The 22,341-nt window shown below is 48.9% G+C and overlaps 1 long non-coding RNA gene across 2 annotated transcripts in view; it reads right to left on the bottom strand.

Moving 5' to 3' along the window:
- Positions 1–22,341, bottom strand: part of LOC308597418 — a 353,964-nt gene that overhangs the window by 265,878 nt on the left and 65,745 nt on the right. The window contains exon 2 of one of the 2 annotated variants that reach the window (XR_014012962.1): positions 6,686–7,116. This is a non-coding gene — a long non-coding RNA (uncharacterized lncRNA). The remainder of the gene's footprint in view (positions 1–6,685; positions 7,117–22,341) is intronic. The other variant, XR_014012963.1, reaches the window with a different exon arrangement.

Below are 22,341 nucleotides of genomic sequence, written 5' to 3'. Positions count from 1 at the left end.
ACAAATTTAAAACACTTAATTGATGCAACAAAAAACAGCATAAAATACAACATAAAATGTGAATAACAATAAATTCAGTATTCAAAAATCAGTTTAGGGGGGGAAATCCATCCAATAAACATTAGATGATCACCAGGGCTAGCTGGCTAAATTAGTCCTATTTGGGCCAGCGAGGAGACCAGGGGAGAATTAGCTGTGGGATCCCAGAGCAGGTAATCTTCATAAAAAGGGGAGGGGGAGGGAAGGAAGGTGTCAGGGGACTGCCATTGGAACAGGGAAGGGAGGCAGGGAGGCTGTTGGGATACAGAGAGCCTCCGAAGCTCCTGAGGAGCAGTTCCTCTTCCAGCGGTGGGGAAAGCCACACCTCCGGTGGAGAAGAAAGGCCTGGAAACGATGCCTTATGAGGAACGGCTAAGGGAGCTGGGCATGTTTAGCCTGGAGAAGAGGAGGTTAAGGGGTGATATGATAGCCATGTTCAAATATATAAAGGATGTCACATAGAGGAGGGAGAAAGGTTGTTTTCTGCTGCTCCAGAGAAGCGGACACGGAGCAATGGATCCAAACGACAAGAAAGAAGATTCCACCTAAACATTAGGAAGAACTTCCTGACAGTAAGAGCTGTTCGGCAGTGGAATTTGCTGCCAAGGAGTGTGGTGGAGTCTCCTTCTTTGGAGGTCTTTAAGCAGAGGCTTGACAACCATATGTCAGGAGTGCTCTGATGGTGTTTCCTGCTTGGCAGGGGGTTGGACTCGATGGCCCTTGTGGTCTCTTCCAACTCTAGGATTCTATGATTCTATGCTTCTAAGAGCGGGAAGGGGCCAGCCAAGCGAGGAAAGGGCTTGAGGATGCTGCTGAGAGCCCCAGCGCCTCACCTCACCAGGCTGGCCAGGAGGGACGCACACCACTTCCGTCGCCCAGCTTGCGCAGAGGGGTGAAACGCAAGGAGGGGAGGAGGAGGCCTGGGGTGCCGAAGTTCTTCTGTTGGGGGATAAACCAGAAGGGGCCACTCCCGGATTCTGCAAGTGACTGAGACGGACATGAACTTGGTAGATCTGCACTGTAAATAGTTTGATAATTGTTTTGTAAACAACTAAAAGTTTGGTAGTTGTTTTTCTCTTTGGCATCTGGTGGGAGGGCGTTCTGCAGGGTGGGTACCACCACCGAGAAGGCCCTCTGCCTGGTTTCCTGTAACTTGGCTTTTTGCAGTGAGGGAATCGCCAGAAGGCCCTCGGAGCTGGATCTCAGTGTCCAGGTAGAACGATGGGGGTGGAGACGCTCCTTCAGGTCTACTGGACCGAGGCCGTTTAGGGCTTTAAAGGTCAGCACCAACACTTTGAATTGTGCTCAGAAATGTACTGGGAGCCAATGTAGGTCTTTCAAGACCGGTGTTATATGGTCCTAGCAGCCGCTCCCAGTCACCAGTCTATCTGCTGCATTCTGGATTAGTTGTAGTTTCCGGGTCACCTTCAAAGGTAGCCCCACGTAGAGCGCATTGCAGTAGTCCAAGCGGGAGATAACCAGAGCATTTACCCCTCTGGCGAGATAGTCTTTGGGCAGGGAGGGTCTCAGCCTGTGTACCATTGGCTCATTGAAATGTGGGGGAGGTGAGGTGCAGCCATCACCTTCCCCTCCAGGAACAGGGTATTCCGGTAAAGGAATCTGGGGATCCTGGATCTCATCTGAAGTCCGCTCGAGGGACTAGGGCCATGCCAGAACCACAGGAACCCCGGGGTGAGCTTCGGTTGGTCTTCATTGATGTTGCTCCCTCGTTTGGTTTACCCTTTTAGACTACCAATCAGAAAGGTGGAGTCAGTTATAGTTAGGACCCAATACCGCTCACATGGTTGTATTAAATAAAGTTGTGGGCAAAATTTGCCCAAAAATTTAAACTAAAATAAGTGTCAGTGTGAAGTTATTTCAAGGGGGGTGGGATCCTGGGGGCCTCGAAGTGCAAGGAGGGAGCAGACCACTTTGCCAGCAGCCTTTCTCCCTTCCCTCTTCCTTTTGACAGCTCAGGGCAGCCCCACTGCCCTCCTTCCTCTGCCCCTGTCATCTGGGTCCCCTCGTGTTATGTACTGAGTTGAATAGGACCTAAAATGCAGCAGACTGATTGGTCCTAGAACAATAGGATTCAGAATGAAGCAGTCTGATTGGTCCTAGAACAATAGGGTCCAGAATGCAGCATTCTGATTGGTCCACAGGAGCCACCCAATCCAGCTCCAGGTCTAAGTGAATCCGCAACCTGATTGGCCTACAGGTGAATCCCGTAATTAGCCAATCACGTGGGGCCCAGTGTGCAAATAATGTATATAAAGCAGACATTCTGGGGGAACTTCCATTCCTCCTCACCATTATGAGCTGATTAAAGAGCATGAAATCCACTCTCGACTCCGAGTATATTTCACCTTGCTTACATTGTACAGGTTCCATCATGTCTATGTCAGGGAACAGACAAATCAGAGACTCAGGGCCACTCCTCTATCGCTAACAGCCAACATAACAGTGAACTAACCACAGCGTTGGGGATACCGTGTCATGTCCACATTGCTGAAATAATGTATCTGCTCAGGATGTGACCCTCAGCAGATGCTGCTTCTTAGCATTTTGGAGCCTGAGTGAACACGGATAGCTCTTAACACAACCTGCTAAACCAAAAGGGGTGTTTTTTATTAATTGGATCATATTGATGCACACAGCCCTGGAATTCTAAATTGAATGAAGAGCACTTCCAAAAATGCATTAAATGAACTGATTTTTTTTCCTCCTTTGGGTTTGTGCACCTGCCCGGGGATCATGTGCGCGATGTATCAATTAAGATCTTCCAGCTCAGTGGTGTTATTTTGGAGCCAGCACAGCAGGTCCATTTCTGCTGCAAAACACATTGCTTCCCGCACGGCTAACACCACGCTTGCGCCTGAAGGAAATCCTGGCCCTCGACGACACAGGAGCTTGCTCTCCCTTTTCAAATGCATCCCAGCACATTTCGGAACATGTGCATCTTTCCCCAGTGGCCAATTCCTGCCCGCAACTTCCAGGTAGGCTCATGGCTGGGTATCTTCACCCACTTCAGAAAGGAAGGGACAGAGACCCTGTGCTTTTTGGTCTACATGATGCTCTCACTGAAGCCAGCCAGCTTGTGTGAAGCCAGGCTCATAACATCTAAAATTAGCCGCTGAGGCCCCCGGGCTCTGCTTTCGGAAGCCAAGAACATGGGTTGAATCATAAAATTTCCAAGCATCTAAATGGGGTTATCTTGTCATGTTCCAGTACAACAGACGCTCCTTCAAAACAAGCTGTTAACTCCCATGTAATGTCCTCATTTCCAAAAGGGAGCTGAAAACCGCAGCTCTCCGCTCCAGACAACAGGCTTAATCCTTGCAGGGAGCTCTTCAGACTGTCACCATGTTAAGCACAGTGGGCATCTTCGGAGAGCCGCCGCTTAAGCAATGGGCACCCCGTTGAGCAGCGGATAAGGACGGCTTCATTCGTTCCTCCTCCGCGCCTCTTCGCTGGGGCAGGAAGTGGAGGTTTAGGAAGGCTCAGTGTGCAATTTCATCTGATAACAAGCAAGCTGCAAGCCCCGGCGAAGGCGAAGGCTTGAAAGCCACGAAAAAGCACCAGCAGCAGCAGGAGCACCTGGAATATAGGAGAGGAGGAGGTGTTGGGGATGTGATCACTGTGCCTTTTCGGAAAGCAAAGGGCAGTTTGCGAAAGCAGAGGGTGACTTGTCGTGCATCACCAAAAGAAGACACGGGTCTGACTACAATTTTTATCCAGAAATGTACAGTGGTACCTCTGGTTGCGAATGGGATCCGTTCCGGAGGCCCGTTCGCAACATGAAAAGAATGCAACCCGCAGCGGCATGTCTGCGCATGTGCGGGTTGTGTTTCACTGCTTCTGTGCATGTGACACACACACCATTGTTGTTTAGTCGTTTAGTTGTGTCTGACTCTTCGTGACCCCATGGACCAGAGCACTCCTGTCTTCCACTGCCTCCCGCAGATTGGTCAAACTCATGTTAGTAGCCTCAAGAACACTGTCCCACCATCTCGTCCTCTGTCGTCCCCTTCTCCTTGTGCCCTCCATCTTTCCTAACATCAGGGTCTTTTCCAGGGAGTCTTCTCTTCTCATGAGGTGGCCAAAGTCTTGGAGCCTCAGCTTCAGGATCTGTCTTTCCAGTGAGCACTCAGGGCTGATTTCTTTCAGAATGGAGAGGTTGGATCTTCTTGCAGTCCATGGGACTCTCCAGAGTCTCCTCCAGCACCAGAATTCAAAAGCATCCATTCTTTGGCGATCAGCCTTCTTTATGGTCCAGCTCTCACTTCCATACATCACTACTGGGAAAACCATACCCTTAACTATACAGACACACACTCAGACACAGACACAGACACACACACACACACACACACAGTTTTAACCTTCTAATTGTTTTATAACGATTCTTTCTTTCTGTTTTTAGCTGATTTTACTTTGTAAGAAATCTTGAGTCCCCATCAAGGAATAATAATAATAATAACAGCAGTTGCTGAGACCACAGGCGGGGAAGATGCTCTTGTGCCTGAATCCTGCTTCCTGACTTCCCAGGACTAGATGGGCCATTGGCCTGATCCTGCAGGCTCTTCTTATCTTCTTAAGATTGACACTTCTCCCTGCACAACCACTGAACCGGGCATTGTAGACTCCTTGTCAAATCATTGATGGCTAAGCCTTGGGGGTCCAATCCTGGGTTATTTCCCCCCTTTCAATCGTTCTGTGCTTCTTGAGCATCTAATCGTTCTTGAGCATCTAGATCAAGGGAAGTAATAGTGCCACTGTATTCTGCTCTGGTCAGACCTCACCTGGAGTACTGTGTCCAGTTCTGGGCACCACAGTTCAAGAAGGACACTGACAAACTGGAACGTGTCCAGAGGAGGGCAACCAAAATGGTCAAAGGCCTGGAAACGATGCCTTATGAGGAACGGCTAAGGGAGCTGGGCATGTTTAGCCTGGAGAAGAGGAGGTTAAGGGGTGATATGATAGCCATGTTCAAATCTATAAAAGGATGTCACATAGAGGAGGGAGAAAGGTTGTTTTCTGCTGCTCCAGAGAAGCGGACACGGAGCAATGGATCCAAACTACAAGAAAGAAGATTCCACCTAAACATTAGGAAGAACTTCCTGACAGTAAGAGCTGTTTGACAGTGGAATTTGCTGCCAAGGAGTGTGGTGGAGTCTCCTACTTTGGAGGTCTTTAAGCAGAGGCTTGACAACCATATGTCAGGAGTGCTCTGATGGTGTTTCCTGCTTGGCAGGGGGTTGGACTCGATGGCCCTTGGGGTCTCTTCCAACTCTATGATTCTATGATTCTGTGGAGAAGTTAGGAAGGAGAGGGGGGCGATTCCCCCCCAGGTTCACCTGGCTTTGCATCTTGATGTGGATTCTGAGCAAGAAAAGGGAGACTTCAAGTTTAAAAGTTTGCAGCATCCTCACCTGGCACACACAAGGGCTGCAGAGAAAGACGACTGAGGAAAGAATCTGAGGGACATTTTACACTGACAAGGGGAATAGACACGATTCAGAATAATAGGCAGGCCAGCAGGAGAAGAGAAGATGCTGCAGAACCCAAGCGGCGAGGGAACGTGCAAGTCATCTCATCCTATACCCAAAGCAACACCATAAGGAGATGCCTGTCCAAATGTTTCTGTAAAAATCCCGACAAGAAGGAGGGATCCGTGGCTGAAATGCTCTTAAATTATATCTCTCCCCCACCAACATTTCATTCAGATCAGCATTCCTGCCATGAAAGTGATGGTATGCTGGGGTGTCAGAAAAGTCCCACTTGTTGTGCGCAGAATATAGATCTGCAGACTCATGTCAAAATATTTCATCTCCTAACATATTTATTTCTCTAGATTTCTTTCCTGCCTAGATCCCAGAGGCTTGGGAGTGACAATTCAAGCATTTTGAGGGAGTTGAGGGACTGAGTTGGTTATGTTTAGCCTGGAGAAGAGAAGACTGAGAAGTGATAGGGTGGCCATCTTCAGATAGCTGAAGGGTTGTCACGTGGAAGATGGAAAAAGCTTCTTTTCTGCTTCTCCAGAGAACAAGACCCAAACCAATGGATTCAAATAACAAGAAAGGAGATTCTGATTGGACATTAAGAAGAACTTTCTGGTGGTAAAAGCTGTTCAGTGGTGGAACAGACTCCCTCAGAAGGTGGTGGAGTCTCCTTCCTTGAAGGTTTTTAAGCAGAGATTGGGTGGTCATTTGTCAGGGATGCTTTAGCTGAAATTCCTGTACTGAGGAGGGTTGGACTAGATGACCACTGGGGTCCCTTCCAAGTCTAAAATTCTATGATTCTATTAATTGTGGCTCATATACTTCTAGAACAGCAGTTCTCCACCTGTGGGTCCCCAGATGTTGTTGGACTACAACTCCCATCATCTCTGAGCTCTGGCCTTCCTAGCTAGGGGTGAAGGGAGTTGCAGTTCAACATCATCTGGGGACCCACAGGTTGAGAAAGGCTGTTCTAGAAGGAACTCCCCCCAAGGGTCACCTGTTGCAACCTCCTAACAGATGACCCTCCAACCTCTGTGGAAAAACCTCCAAGGAAGTGTAGCAGGAAACCCCACCCCCAATCATTCAGTTTGTACAAACTTCACACACACACACACACACACACACACACACACACACACACACACCACACACACACACTACATATGCTACACTTCTGTTATAAATTCATAGAACATCAACCATACATCGGATTTGCACTGTTCCACTTTTATTTTACTCCATGAAGGAAGGACTACAAAATGGGGAAGGTTTGATACAGGGCAGGCATAATCCCTTCACCATCCCAGCACATCCACAGGAGCCCTGCCCAGTTGCTATGCCAACCCTGATGGTCCTAGACAGAAGACCATCAAGATCACAAAGAACTTGCATATGGGAGTGGATTCAGCATGGACTGGAACAAAGGACAATAATCAGATTTTCCCTCTGGGGGCAGGAAACTGCAAACTCCCCTCTGTCACCTGGAAAGTACTCATGGGGAGGGGGAAAGGGGGAACCAGCCAGGTGACAGGACACTCAGGTTACCACCACAACCCCTCCCTCAACCCCCTCCTTTCTGTGATGTATGTATGATATTCCTTGCTTCCTGACCCTCGGACCCTTGGCTTCTTGACTCCTGGCTCTCTGACCCTCGGACTCTTGGCTTCCTGACTCCTGGCTTCTGGACTCCCATTCCTGCTCCTACCCAACCATCTTGCCCCCAGTCCCAACATCCCCAGCCGGGACTTCAATCACCTGTGAACCAGACTGTGACACCTTCCAGCTTTTCAATATCCACCTTCCATCTCCCCACTTTCCTGAACCAGCATGCAGCTGCCATTCAAAATAGTGTCATTGTTAGAGGACACCATTAGCTCAAGACCTGGCTGAGATGTTTCAAATGCCAGGATGGCAGTGGGTGCTATAAATGTCTGAGGCTGCCAACTAATCCCATGGCCTGTTCACACAGACTACACAGTTCCAAGTGCTTGATTATGAACATTTTCCTATCTCTTGCTTTGGCCGGGGAAGGCTGTTATCAACCTCTCGATTGGCCGAAAGGTCTCTGTGGTGATCTCTTCATCCCAAGCCTGCTAGGAATAATGACCCCCTCCCTGCCGCCACCACTCTCTCTATAATCATAATGACTGTCTGAGAAACAGAATCAAAACACAGTCTGGAGAAAAAGTGATGCTGGAGGGAGGAGAAGGCCAGCAGGAAGGGGACAAAGACAGTGTCCAAGGTCACAGGATTGCAAAATAAGAAGGGGGCATCATGTTCACCTCTGGAAGGCCAACGTTGGGCCAGAGAAACATGAGATGAAACAGGAAATATTGGTAGGAGATATATTCATAAAATGTTGCCTTTCGTTTGGGGGAGCCTTCCCCAACCTGATGGGCTCCAGATGTTTTAGGGGAGAATCCCCATACATCATGCTAGCTGGGGATGATGGGAGTTGTAGCCCAGAACATCTGGAAGGCACCAGTGTTGGTGAGAGCTGATGTAGCCCAGCAAAGCCCACCAGCATGCATGAACCAAATGTGCTCCGAAAATATGCCAGTGGGATGCAGTGGTTAGAATACTGGACTTGGACTTGGTACCCAGAAGCATCTCTGCCTCCAACTTTGGAGGAAGTGCATGGCCACTGGGGCTTGTTGTTGTTTTGTTGTTTAGTCGTGTCCGACTCTTCGTGACCCCCTGGGACCAGAGCACGCCAGGCACTCCTGTCTTCCACTGCCTCCCACAGTTTGGTCAAACTCATGCTGGTAGCTTCGAGAACACCATCCAACCACCTCGTCCTCCATCGTCCCCTTCTCCTTGTGCCCTCCATCTTTCCCAACATCAGGGTCTTTTCCAGGGAGTCTTCTCTTCTCATGAGGTGGCCAAAGTATTGGAGCCTCAGCTTCAGGATCTGTCCTTCCAGTGAGCACTCAGGGCTGATTTCCTTCAGAATGGATAGGTTTGATCTTCTTGCAGTCCACGGGACTCTCAAGAGTCTCCTCCAGCACCATAATTCAAAAGCATCAATTCTTCGGCGATCAGCCTTCTTTATGGTCCAGCTCTCACTTCCGTACATCACTACTGGGAAAACCAGAGCTTTAACGATAAGGCCACTGGAGCTAGCAGCCATCAATAGTCCTCTCCTCCAAGAGTTTGACCAATCCTCTTTTGAAGTCATCCAGCTTGGTGGCCATCACAGCCTCCTGGGGGACAGAGTTCCATAGTTTAACTATGAGCTGCATAATTGGAGCCCCAGGCAGTGTACAAGAGCACCCTCCCCTCCTGAGGTTCCATAGAATCACAGAATGGTAGAGCTGGAAGATGCCCCTTGGGCTGATCTTAGTCCAACCCCCTGCAATGCAGGAATCTCAGCTAAGCCATCCAGGACAGATGACCACCCAACCTCTGCTGAAAAACCCACAAGGAAGGAGAGTCCACCACCTCCTGAGGATGACGGTTCCACTGTTGAACAACTCTTCCTGTCAGAACGTTCTTCCTGATGTAGAGTCAGAATCTCCTTTCTTGTAACTTGAATCCATTGGCTCCCACTGACGGGTTTTCAGAAGCGTCATTGCCTCTGACCTTGATGCAACCGGGGGCTGCTATACAAAGACCTACACTGGCTCCCAGTACGTTTCCGAGCACAATTCAAAGCGTTGGTGTTGACCTTTAAAGCCCTAAACAGCCTCAGCCCAGTAGACCTGAAGGAGCTTCTCCACCTCCATTGTTCTGCCCAGACACTGAGGTCCAGAGCCAAGGGCCTTCTGGCGGTTCCCTCCCTGTGAGAAGTGAGGTTACAGGGAACCAGGCAGAGGGCCTTCTTGGTGGTATCGCCTGCCCTGTGAAACGCCCTCCCAGCAAATGTTAATGCAATAAACAACTATTTTACTTTTAAAAGACAAATGAAGGCAGCCCTGTTTAGGGAAGTTTTTAATGTCTGACGCTGTATTGTTTTTGATATTCAGTTGGAAGCCACATAGAGTGGCTGGGGAAACCCAGCCAGATGGGTGGTGTATAAATAATAAATTATTATTATTATTATTATTTATTACAGTGGTACCTCGGGTTAAGTACTTAATGGGGGATGGATGTCGGCTAATGGATTGAGGTTGAATCCTGACAAGACAGAAATACCATTCTTGGGGGACAGGAGACGGGCAGGTGTGGAGGACTCCCTGGTCCTGAATGGGGCAACTGTGCCCCTGAAGGACCAGGTCCGCAGCCTGGGAGTCATTTCGGACTCACAGCTGTCCATGGAGGCGCAGGTTAATTCTGTGTCTAGGGCAGCTGTTTACCAGCTCCATCTTGGTATGCAGGATGAGACCCTACCTCCCGCAGACTGTCTCACCAGAGTGGTGCATGCTCTAGTTATCTCCCGCTTGGACTACTGCAATGCGCTCTATGTGGGGTTACCTTTCAAAGTGACTTGGGCACTGCAATTAATCCAGAATGCAGCAGCTAGATTGGTTAATTCATTCCAGAGGTCCGTTCTTAACCTGAAACTGTTCTTAAGCTGAAGCACCACTTTAGCTAATGGGGCCTCCTACTGCCGCCGTGCGATTTCTGTTCTCATCCTGAAGCAAAGTTCTTAACCCGAGGTACTATTTCTGGGTTAGCGGAGTCTGTAACCTGAAGCATATGTAACCCGAGGTACCACTGTATTATAAATCCGGCAGCCCCTTCAGATGCCAAGCAAAACCAATCCTACCCATTGGAGCATCCGAGAAATAGACTGGCTCCATCTTAAACTGGTGCAATTATGCACTCCAGCGCCACTGGCACAAGGAAGTCTAGCAGGATTGCGTGTCGGAAAGACCAAGCACAAAGCTGTTGGAGAGAGCTGCGCCAGCCCAGTGCTCTCCTGACTTTTCCCACAAAAGGAACAACAAAAACATTTCTATGTGGACCCAGAGATTCTTGCACTGGGACGAGGAGTTTGGCACGGGGGCCGGGAGCCTGGTGGCTGATCAGTATGAGGCGTGCGGCTCCTCGCTTTGCTGTAAATACAGCCTTTTCCTGCTTTATTGAGTTTCCCTTCTGCAGGGATTGCCTGATGAATCAGAGCATCTGGCTCCGTTGGCAGCGCCAGGCGGCTGATGAGGAGCCCTCTCCTCCGTATAAATGGGGTGGGAGGATCCTCAGGCTGTTGTGAAATGCTTCGGATCATGGTCACAGGCTGGCGCTGATCTGGGCAACCGAAACGGAAAGGGAATAAGCAGGGCTCTCCATTGCTCTTCTGCAAAGGCCTTGGCACAGCCCCTTGGCCCCGTGCCCTGGTAAATTGAGCCTAAGTGCAGAGTTGTGGTTCATGCAATTGATATAATCACATATTCTCCTTCTCCTGCCCTCTCCTCTCCCCATTTAACTCCCCTTCCTCTGTTGTCCATGATGGTAGGCACCTGCCTTGGCACCCTTTGCAAAGTACCAGGTACGTGGATGGTGCTATGAGGATGATGAGGACGAGGATAGGCTTCTTCCAGAAGCATTCTGCTCATGTGAATAAATCTCTCAGTCCGCCTGGAGGCAGTTGGAGGATGGATGGCGGCTAATGGATTGAGGTTGAATCCTGACAAGACAGAAGTACTGTTTTGGGGGGACAGGAGGCAGGCAGGTGTGGGGGACTCCCTGGTCCTGAATGGGGCAACTGTGCCCCTGAAGGACCAAGTGCGCAGTCTGGGATTCATTCTGGACTCACAGCTGTCCATGGAGGCACAGGTCAAATCTGTATCCAGGGCAGCTGTTTACCAGCTCCATCTGGTACGCAGGATGAGACCCTCCCTGCCCGCAGACTGTCTCACCAGAGTGGTGCATGCTCTAGTTGTTGTTGGGATACTGCCAGGGAGATAAAGACCATCATGGCCCCAAGCCATTTGCCGGACGATCCATCAATCTCCCGTAGGCACGCAGTATCATCGATTAGCGACATGAGTTTCTAGAAAATATCCCAACATCTAGAGCTCATGCACACTCTGTCAGCAGATAATGCACAGCCAAAAGTCGCACTCTGGAGAGCATTATTTACAAGCTTTATTCAGCGTTGATCAGAACAAAGAAAGAAATGACTACCTTCATCAGTGTCTCCAGACAGAAAGAGAAGAAAGCAAAGACACAACAAAAACAGAAACATCCTGTGAACAGGACATGCGCAGACTCTGACTCACAAAGCCTGCTCCCTAACAGTTATCTCTCGCTTAGACTACTGCCATGTGCTCTACATAGGGCTACCTTTGAAGGTGACCCGGAAACTACAACTAATCCAGAATGCAGCAGCTAGACTGGTGACTGGGAGCGGCCACCGAGACCATATAACACTGGTCCTGAAAGATCTGCATTGGCTCCCAGTACGTTTCTGAGCACAATTCAAAATGTTGATGCTGACCTTGAAAGCCCTAAACGGCCTCAGTCCTGTATACCTGAAGGAGCATCTCCACCCCCATCATCCAGCCCAGACACTGAGATCCAGCACTGAGGGTCTTCTGGCAGTTCCCTCCCTGCGAGAAGTGAGGTTACAGGAAACCAGGCAGAGGGCCTTCTCGGTGGTGGTGCCTGCCCTGTGGAACGCCCTCCCAGCAGATGTCAATAAACAACTATTTTACTTTTAAAAGACACCCTGTTTAGGAAACGTTTTAATGTCTGATGCTGTATTGTTTTTGATATTTGGTTGGAAGCCGCCCAGAGTGGCTGGGGAGACCCAGTCAGATGGGCGGGGTATAAATATTATTATTATTATTATTATTATTATTATTATTATTATTATTATTATTATTATTATTATTATTATTATTATTATAGTGAGGAGACTCCCAAGCCATGCAGTGGAAGCATTTTAACAGCCATGGCTTCCCCCAAAGAATGCTGGGGACTTGTTAACGGTGCTGAGAGTTGGTAGGGACCCCCTCGCAAAACTGCAATTCATAAGAACATAAGAAGAGTCTTCTGGATCAGGCCAATTGCTCATCTATTCCAGCATCCTGTTTTCACATTGACCAACTTGTGCGATACCAACAAGCGGGATTCAAGCCCTCTCCCCTCCCCTCCTGTGGTTTCCAGCAACTGGGATTCAGAAGCACCACTGCCTACTGTGGAAGGGAGTTCCACAGTTTCACCAGGCACTGTGTGACAGAATACCTTCTTTTATCTGCCCTGAATATTCCAACAATCAGCTTCACTTGATGGCTCTAGGGAAAAGGAAGAATCGCTTACCTACCTATCCCTGTCTGCAGCATGCAGAATTTTACCCGCCTCTTCCCACCTGACTTGCTTGCCCTTTTTCTGAGCTAAATAAGTCCCAGACATAGTTTTTCCCACATAGCGGAGTTGCTCTTGATCACGATTAGGGAAGTTTTTGATTTCTGATGTTTTATCGTGTTTTTAATATTCTCTTGGGAGCTGCCCAGAGTGGCTGGGGAAACCAAGCCACATGGGTGGCGTAATAATAATAATAATAATAATAATAATAATAATAATAATAATAATAATAATAATAATAATAGTGGTTGCCCCTTTCTGGATGTTCCCACGCACTCCAGTGGAGGATCTGGTTCCCAAAAGGCCAGAGCGACAACTGAAAGGAAAAAGATCCATCTTCTGTTCACATGTGTTTAGTTCAAGGGTCAGCAACCTTTTTCAGCCATTGGCCGGTTCACTGTCCCTCAGACCATGTGGTGGGCCAGACTATATATTTTTTTTTGGGGGGGGGTGAACGAATTCCTATGCCCCACAAATAACCCAGAGATGCATTTTAAATAAAAGCACACATTCTACTCGTGTAAAAACACGCTGATTCCCGGACCATCCGCAGGCCAGATTGAGAAGGCGATTGGGCCACATCCTACCCCTTAGGTTGCCTACCCCTGGTTTAGTTGAAGCAGAGACTGTTGCTGGTGGTCTCTGCTTTTTCCCCGGCCACCGGAGTCATGACTGGAGAGCAGATGCAGAAGCAGCTCGCTGCCAGAAGGGACCTTGCAAAGACATTTGGTGGTTCTGCAAAGATGAGCGGGACCAGGACTGTTTACTCCACGTTTTGTGTTCCTAGCCAGTGTAAACAACGCAGGAGATCTGAGTTTTGTCTTGCCCAGAGTGCAGCTGCCTGTTTATTTGTGCAAGGCTCAAGCCACCTGCTTTGATGCTGTTGGCATCCACCACTGTCAAAGGGGGCTTCCTTATATAGGCATCATTATCTTGCGTTTGGATGCGAAACTCAAAGAGATCAAAGCCGTGGCTGGAGCTCTGCAGGCACATCATTACAGGGTACCATTGGAAAGGGGTTTTTTGCCCCCTGCCACCCGCCCCTGACTCCAATAAGCACTGGGAAAAGGTTATGCATAGACTCATAATATTGGAATTGGTCCCTAAGGGTTATTTAGCAATGCAGGAATCACAGAGAATCCCTGAGGAAGGACCACCCAACCTCGGCTTAAAAAGCTCAATCACAATCAGTTTTGATTTGGTCTATGGACCTGGGAAGGGACGCGGGTGTGCTGTGGGTTAAACCACAGAGCCTAGGACTTGCCGATCAGAAGGTTGGCGGTTCGAATCCATGCCGACGGGGTGAGCTCCCATTCCTCGGTCCCTACTGCTGCCAACCTAGCAGTTCGAAAGCACGTCAAAGTGCAAGTAGATACGGTAAATAGGTACCGCTCTGGCGGGAAGGTAAACGGCGTTTCCGTGCGCTGCTCTGGTTCGCCAGAAGCGGCTTAGTCATGCTGGCCACATGACCCGGAAGCAGTACGCTGGCTTCCTCGGCCAATAAAGCGAGATGAGTGCCGCAACCCCAGAGTCAGCCACGACTGGACCTAATGGTCAGGGGTCCCTTTACCTTTTTATGGACCTGGATAGGGTGGTGGTGATGGGGATAACAATATCATCTGGAGGGCTAGAGGTTCCCACATGGGGAATGAGCGCCTTATGAAATACTAGCAGAAGGAATACTATTTTGAAATCTGTTCTCCTGGCACCAAGCAATGGGTTTCCATAAAATATCCAACTGGCATCTTCGCCTGTACTTTCAATCCTTTTCCTTCTATCCGTTGCTCACTTAGAAGCCCGCATGGTTTAATGCTTGAGGGTTTGGGCTCACAGACGCGCTGAACCACTTGGTTTTACTAGGGGGGGAAAGTGAGACATTCTCACACAAACATGATCCCTCTGCAAAGACCACATGGAAACATTGGGGAAGTAAGTGTTCAATTGTCATTGGTGGAAAACACATGGTAATAATCAGTGTGGCTACAGGAGGTGTCTTGGTGCATAGAATCACAGAACTGTGGGGTTCAAAAAGACCCAAGGGGATCTAGTCCAACCCCCTGCGATGCAGAAATTGCAACTAAATAATCCTCAACAGATGACCGTTAAACCTCTGCTTAGAAACCTCCAAGGAAGGACAGTCAACCACCTTCTGAGATTCAACATAAGTCATGTGTCCAGATCAATGGGAGTAATGGTGCCACTCTATTCTGCCTCAGTCAGACCCCACCTGGAGTCCAGTGTCCAGTTTTGGTACCATAGTTTAAGAAGGATATTGATAGAATGTGCACAGGAGGACAACCAGGATGAGGGAATTGGATACATTTAGCCTGGGAAAAGGGAGATTGAGAAGAGATTTGTTGTTGTTGTTGTTGAGTCGTTTAGTCGTGTCCGACTCTTCGTGACCCCCTGGACCAGAGCACGCCAGGCACTCCTGTCTTCCACTGCCTCCCTCAGTTTGATGAAACTCATGCTGGTAGCTTCGAGAACACTGTCCCACCATCTCGTCCTCTGTCGTCCCCTTCTCCTTGTGCCCTCCATCTTTCCCAACATCAGGGTCTTTTCCAGGGAGTCTTCTCTTCTCATGAGGTGGCCAAAGTCTTGGACCCTCAGCTTCAGGATCTGTCCTTCCGGTGAGCACTCAGGGCTGATTTCCTTCAGAATGGTTAGGTTTGATCATCTTGCAGTCCATGGGACTCTCAAGAGTCTCCTCCAGCACCAGAATTCAAAAGCATCCATTCTTCAGCAGTCAGCCGCCTTTATGGTCCAGCTCTCACTTCCATACATCACTACTGGGAAAACCATAGCTTGAACTGAGAGGAGATAGCCATCTTCAAATATCTGAAGGGCTGCCACATGGAAGATGGAGAAAACCTGTTCTGGAGGGTAGGACATGAACCAGTGACCTCAAATGACAAGAAAGGAGATTCCAATGAAACATTTGGAAGAACTTTCTGAGCGAAAGAACTGCTTGGCAGTGGAATAGACTCCCTCAGAAGGCGATGGACTCTCCTTCCTGGAAAGTTGGGTGGACATCTGTCAGGGATTCCTGTATGATAAGGGATTGGACAAGATGATACTTGGGGGGGACTCTTCCATCTCGGCAGTTCTACGGTTCTGTGACATGTTTTCTCCCTGAGGGTTCTCTGCATGCTCAGGACGGAGGACCCAACAGCAGCAGAACCCAAAAGGAGAGGGCTGAATTGGTTGCATTGAGAAAACCCCACTGGCTGTAATAGCGGGGTTTATCCTCTGAAGTGAAGAAAGCTCTAACACTGGTCAGAGTTTGTAAGATGGATTGCCTTCCTGCTCCCTTCAAGAGCTGAAGGAAAGGCCCATTCTCCCCCCCCCCCGCCCCTACCAGCAGCTTCTGAGCGATGCCTGGTCCAAATAACAAATCCTTCCACTCTTCCAAAGGTCACATTACCCCCTTTTGGCCACAGCCTCCAGCCACGAGCTCACGCCTGCTTGTTTGTTCTCTAAAAATCCATTTCTGAGTTGCGCTTTATGAAGCCGTCTCTCTCGCAAGGGGGGTTGAGTAAGCAGCCGGCCTGCCGCTTGATTGCTCATGAAATGCGCAACGCAGCGGGGCGAGTATAAATCTCCAAAGTTTCCCTCCAGCTCCACTCCTCATCCAGGCCCGGCTCTGTCGCCTGGCGATGCCTGTCGGACGCTGCCTGCTGAGGTTTTCCATCCCATTTCCCAGTCTCTGTGTTGTTCCTTCGGTGCTCAGGGGCATCACTTTCCTGGCCGAGGTGTTTGCCGGAGCAATTTCCGAGTGGAGACTGACAAGTGAGGCTGCCTGCCATCCCAAGGCACAGCTTGGTAAATTGCAATCAGTTTCTTGTTCCGAGGGAGAAACATCTTTTGAGTAAAAGCTGTGCCAATCCATGTTCTGCCACATCCGCCTTGATGCTGCAATCACTTTTACATTTCATTCCTTTTTAATGCGGGATTTTTGTGCCGGGGAGCATATAAGCCGGTAATCCTGGAAGATAATAACACCTTCCGAGTTGGCGGCTGGCTTCCTGTTCGGAAGAGGGACTGCGAAGAATAAAGTGGAGCTCATATAGTTGGAAAGGAAATGGAGGTGATGAGCACGGGAGGCCGAGATGCCCCCCCTGCACAAAACATGGGACACCTTCCCAGGAACAGGATGTGCAGGAGATGAGGGTCCTGGGATTCCTCTGCCCAGCCAAGATGGTGGCTCCAGAAGGAAATGGCAGAGTTGGGAAAGTATTCAGAAAAGCTCAGGCAAGATGACCACAGGGAATTCAGTGACTCCCCTGTGAAGAGAGATTGGGATCATAGAATCATAGAATCATAGAGTTGGAAGAGACCACAAGGGCCACCGAGTCCAACCCCCTGCCAAGCAGGAAACACCATCAGAGCACTCCTGACATATGGTTGTCAAGCCTCTGCTTAAAGACCTCCAAAAAAGGAGACTCCACCACACTCCTTGGCAGCAAATTCCACTGTCAAACAGCTGTTACTGTCAGGAAGTTCTTCCTAATGTTTAGGTGGAATCTTCTTTCTTGTAGTTTGGATCCATTGCTCCGTGTCCGCTTCTCTGGAGCAGCAGAAAACAACCTTTCTCCCTCCTCTATGTGACATCCTTTTATATATTTGAACATGGCTATCATATCACCCCTTAACCTCCTCTTCTCCAGGCTAAACATGCCCAGCTCCCTTAGCCGTTCCTCATAAGGCATCGTTTCCAGGCCTTTGACCATTTTGGTTGCCCTCCTATGGACACGTTCCAGTTTGTCAGTGTCCTTCTTGAACTGTGGTGCCCAGAACTGGACACAGTACTCCAGGTGAGGTCTGACCAGAGCAGAATACAGTGGCACTATTACTTCCCTTGATCTAGATGCTATACTCCTATTGATGCAGCCCAGAATTGCATTGGCTTATTTAGCTGCCGCGTCACACTGTTGGCTCATGTCAAGTTTGTGGGATGTTTGGGACTTCGTAGGTCTGTATAGTTAAAGCTATGGTTTTCTCAGTAGTGATGTATGGAAGTGAGAGCTGGACCATAAAGAAGGCTGATCGCCGAAGAATTGATGCTTTTGAATTGTGGGGCTGGAGGAGACTCTTGAGAGTCCCGTGGACTGCAAGAAGATCCAACCTCTCCATTCTGAAGAAAATCAGCCCTGAGTGCTTACTGAAAGGACAGATCCTGAAGCTGAGGCTCCAAGACTTTGGCCACCTCATGAGAAGAGAAGACTCCCTGGAAAAGACCATGATGTTGGGAAAGATGGAGGGCACAAGGAGAAGTGGACGACAGAGGATGAGATGGTGGGACAGTGTTCTCGAAGAGACCAGCATGAGTTTGACCAAACTGCGGGAGGCAGTGGAAGACAGGAGTGCCTGGCATGCTCTGGCCCATGGGGTTACGAAGAGTCGGACATGACTAAACAACTAAACAACAACAACAATTAGGAGAAAAGTTGAGGAAGAGTTGATATACTGGATGCAGGAGAAAACTGGGAGAGAGAAGTTTCCCTCTTTCTCTCATAACCCTGGAACTCGTGGGCATCCGGTGAAACTGAAGGTTGGGAGATTCAGAACAGATTCTAAAAGTGTTTGTTTGTTTTAGATTTATGTAACATGGGTGGCGCTGTGGTCTATACCACTGAGCCTCTTGGGCTTGCCGATCAGAAGGTCGGAAGTTTGAATCCCTGCAACGAGTAGAGCTCCCGTTGCTCTGTCCCAGCTCCTGCCAGGCTAGCAGTTCCAAAGCATGCCAGTACAAGTAGATAAAGAGGTACACTGCTGCAGGGGGAAGGTAAACGGCATTTCCTTGCGCTCTGGTTTCCGTCACGGTGTCCCGTTGTGCCAGAAGTGGTTTAGCCTGCTGGCCACATGACCCAGAAAGCTGTCTGTGGACAAATGCCCGCTCCCTCGGTCTGAAAGCAAGATGAGCATCGCAACCCCACTTATGTTCTTATGCAATGGTTCGACCAAATATGGGGAGCAACAGAGAGGGAGCAGTCAAGGCTTTGGGCCTGTTCAACATGGGTCCTTTAAGGCTAGGTGCTGAAGGCAGCTTATTTTCACCAGGACGGTTTCAGTTAGAACATCTATACCTCATGCCAATCTATGACAACAAAACCTAGAGCTGTCTTGTAATAAAGCTCCCGAACGGGAGCTCTGCTTGTTGTTTCTACTCCATGTTGTTTCGGACAAGAACATCACCATTTGTTTCTGGTCAGCTCAGCCTCATTCATCTTCTTGCTTGATGCTGTCAGGGGTGATGCATGGCGGTTGTTCACTGAGCACGAGCAAAACCCAATTGGCTGCATGCTTGTGGGCTGGGAGGACTGGCACACCTGATTTGCTGGCACGCAGAAACATAAAGCGCAATGGTGCCTGTCCATTGGCTAGTGAGAAAATTGTGCGAAACTTGCCTTTCTGCAGAAGGAATGTTCTGGGACAATGAACGTGGCATCTCTGCCAGGCTCCCACTCCTGGAATCAAGGCAGCCCCCTCGTTTCACCAGAGATTCAATACAGCCCCCTTTCAAATCCCAAAGGCATCCTGCCTGAATGTGGGTCAGGACCACATCACTTTGGATGAAACTCTCCAATCTTCCTTTGAGTGCCAATTCCCACAGACAATGTAAAGCACAAATACATCTATCACTGGCCCCGACACATCTTAGATTAGGTGCATCTAGAAATCTGCCTGAGAGCTCTCTTTTTTCACCACCCTCCCAAACTTACTGGAACCACGATCTCTTGGGGAGTGGGGACTTTCTCCAAAATTCTAAATTCATCTACTGCTTCTGTTTCAACAACTGTGGAATTTCCTTTCCAGCAATATGCCAGGAAAACTGAAATGAGCAAGGCTGCTTCAGTGGTTCATTTCCTTTGCAGTTTCTTAAGGTTCTTGGGGATTTGAAAACTGTGTTTGTGTGATTAGTATTGGTTTGAAAGCTGTACTTGTAACATACTAGCTGAATGTATCCTCCCTCATCAATATTTCTTCCATTATTAGCCAACTTTAAAGATTTACTTGGGGTGAAAAGGTAAGATAGAGCAATGGATGGATGGATGGATGGATGGATGGATGGATGGATGGATGGATGGATGGACCAATAGATTGATTGATCAATAGATAGCAGTAGCCTTCTAAGAGTGATCCCAGTAGCCCTCCAATTTCAACTGTAAGACCATTTTCACAGAGACACTCTCTGGTTCTTCCGGAAATGCAAAACAAATTTTAAAAGTCCACTTTTCATATTGTAAAGGTAAAGGTAAAGGGACCCCTCACCATTAGGTCCAGTTGCGGACGACTCTGGGGTTGTGGTGCTCATCTCGCTTTACTGGCCAAGGGAGCTGGCGTACAGCTTCTGGGTCATGTGGCCAGCAGGACTAAGCCGCTTCTGGCAAATCAGAGCAGCGCATGGAAACACTGTTTACCTTCCCGCCAGAGTGGTACCTATTTATCTACTTGCACTTTGACGTGCTTTCAAACTGCTAGGTTGGCAGGACCAGGGACCGAGCAACGGGAGCTCACCCCGTCGTGGAGTTTCCAACCGCCAACCTTCTGATCGGGAAGCCCAAGTGGCACAGTGGTTTAACCCACAGCGCCACCCGTGTCCCTTTTCATATTGTAAGTCCCCATAAATCTACTGTAACTAAGCCTAATTATGAGCAACTGAAATAAATGCATATTCTCCCCCCAATGACCATAACGTCTGTTGAGGCAGGGCGCTGTCTCCTTCCTTCCTTCCTTCCTTCCTTCCTTCCTTCCTTCCTTCCTTCCTTCCTTCCTCCAACTCATCTTTCTCTTTGAAATGATCAAGGCAGCTTACAAGCAGTGAAACAGGAAAAACAACTCAGAAAAACTCCACATCAAGTGTGTGCTGCATAATGCTCCATGCACACTAATGAGGCCTCCCTCATGCTCAGTCAAGGGGGTTGTATATAAATATGTATGTTCTCTGTGCACTTCCGAGTCTGCCAAGTGGACAGCCAGGAAATCGGCACAGGCTTGCAAGGACTGGGAGTGTGGACTCAGCACCACGGAACCCAGAAATTCCTCCTCCAACACTTCCAAAGAGCATCTTTCTTCCCCTCTGTCGCCTCTGCCCTGTGTGGCATTAGTCAGCTCCCAACACCAGCTTGCTGCAGTCCGAAAATCAATCTGCCAAGATGTGAAATGGCTCACCTAAGAGGCTCTTGAATCGGCAGTTTCATCAGGCAGAAAGGCAGGAAATGTTTGGCGGTTGCCTTCAGGAGGAGGGAGGACAAGAATGGAGGAGATCAGGGCTGAAAATTTGCTATGTGTCAAATCCCTTAAGGGGAGGGAGAGAGATCCTGGCACAAGAGTCCTCTGGGCTTCTGCAAGGCACATTAGGTCTGATGGTTGAAATGTCAGTCTTCATGCGGTGACCTTTAGAGCTTTGCTTAGGGACTGGGAAAGTGGATCTGATGGTTCTCCCATTTCAAGGAGAATCGAATGATTTCCATCAGAGCAGACTTCCTCCGCTTGGTGCCAGCCAGAAGTTCTGGGCTCCAGCTCCCATGAGCCTGCACATTTAGAGGGCACCAAGTGGGTTGTGGAGGAGGCTGCATTCACACAGAACCAGCCTTGCACTGGGGTTCATGGAGAAGAATAAAAGGATGTAGCAGGATTTTTCACTCCACCATGGGCAGGGCTATTGCAGCCCAGTCTTCTGGTCCTACACAGGGATGAAGAGGGCTTGCTGGATTGCTGAGTGTTGTTGAAGGTGCTTTGCTGAGAATGTGCTCCTCTTAAATTTTATAGGCTCATAGAATCATAGAGTTGGAAGGGAACCCGAGCGTCATATAATACAACCTCCTGTAGTGTACAGCCCAATCTGAGACCTCCGGGTACAGGGCGGGAAATAAATTCAATAAAATAATAGTCATCATCATCATCCTACATAGTGCAGGCACAGGTTTTGCTGGTGGCAATGAGAATGGAAATGACCACAAAGTGAAATAATGGTCGGTTTCTGGGTCAATGTCCTTCAAAACAATCAAGAGACTTTGTGGGTCTCTGCAAACAGAACAATTCAGCTTGGAGCTCATTGCAATCATGAGTCTGAGCTCTCAGGATGTAAGTCAGGGGTCAGCAAACTTTTTCAGCAGGGGGCCAGTCCATTGTCCCTCAGACCTTGTGGGGGGCTGGACTATATTTTTTTTTGGGGGGGGGAATGAACAAATTCCTATGCCCCACAAATAACCCAGAGATGCATTTTAAATAAAAGAACACATTCTACTCATGTAAAAACATGCTGATTCCCAGTCCGTGGGCCGGATTGAGAAGGCAATTGGGCCGCATCTGGCCCCCGGGCCTTAGTTTGCCTACCCGTGATGTAAGTGAATGGTGGGGTGATGGTGTGGAGCTCAGGACTAAAGTCCAGGGCCCCAGATCCCAGCCACCCTCTCAAAAAAAATCTGCCCAGTGATTGGCAAATGGTTGCAGCAGTGGCAAACAGGCCTAGAGTCATCTCCTGGGCTGGCCTGGGCATGACACACACAACCCTAGGATCCGTGTCGTGCTTTCTTCTCCTTGAATACTG

Source organism: Podarcis bocagei (assembly GCF_964188305.1).
Source record: "Podarcis bocagei genome assembly, chromosome: 11".
Lineage (NCBI taxonomy): Eukaryota > Metazoa > Chordata > Lepidosauria > Squamata > Lacertidae > Podarcis > Podarcis bocagei.
This window is presented reverse-complemented; position numbering and strand designations above follow the sequence as displayed.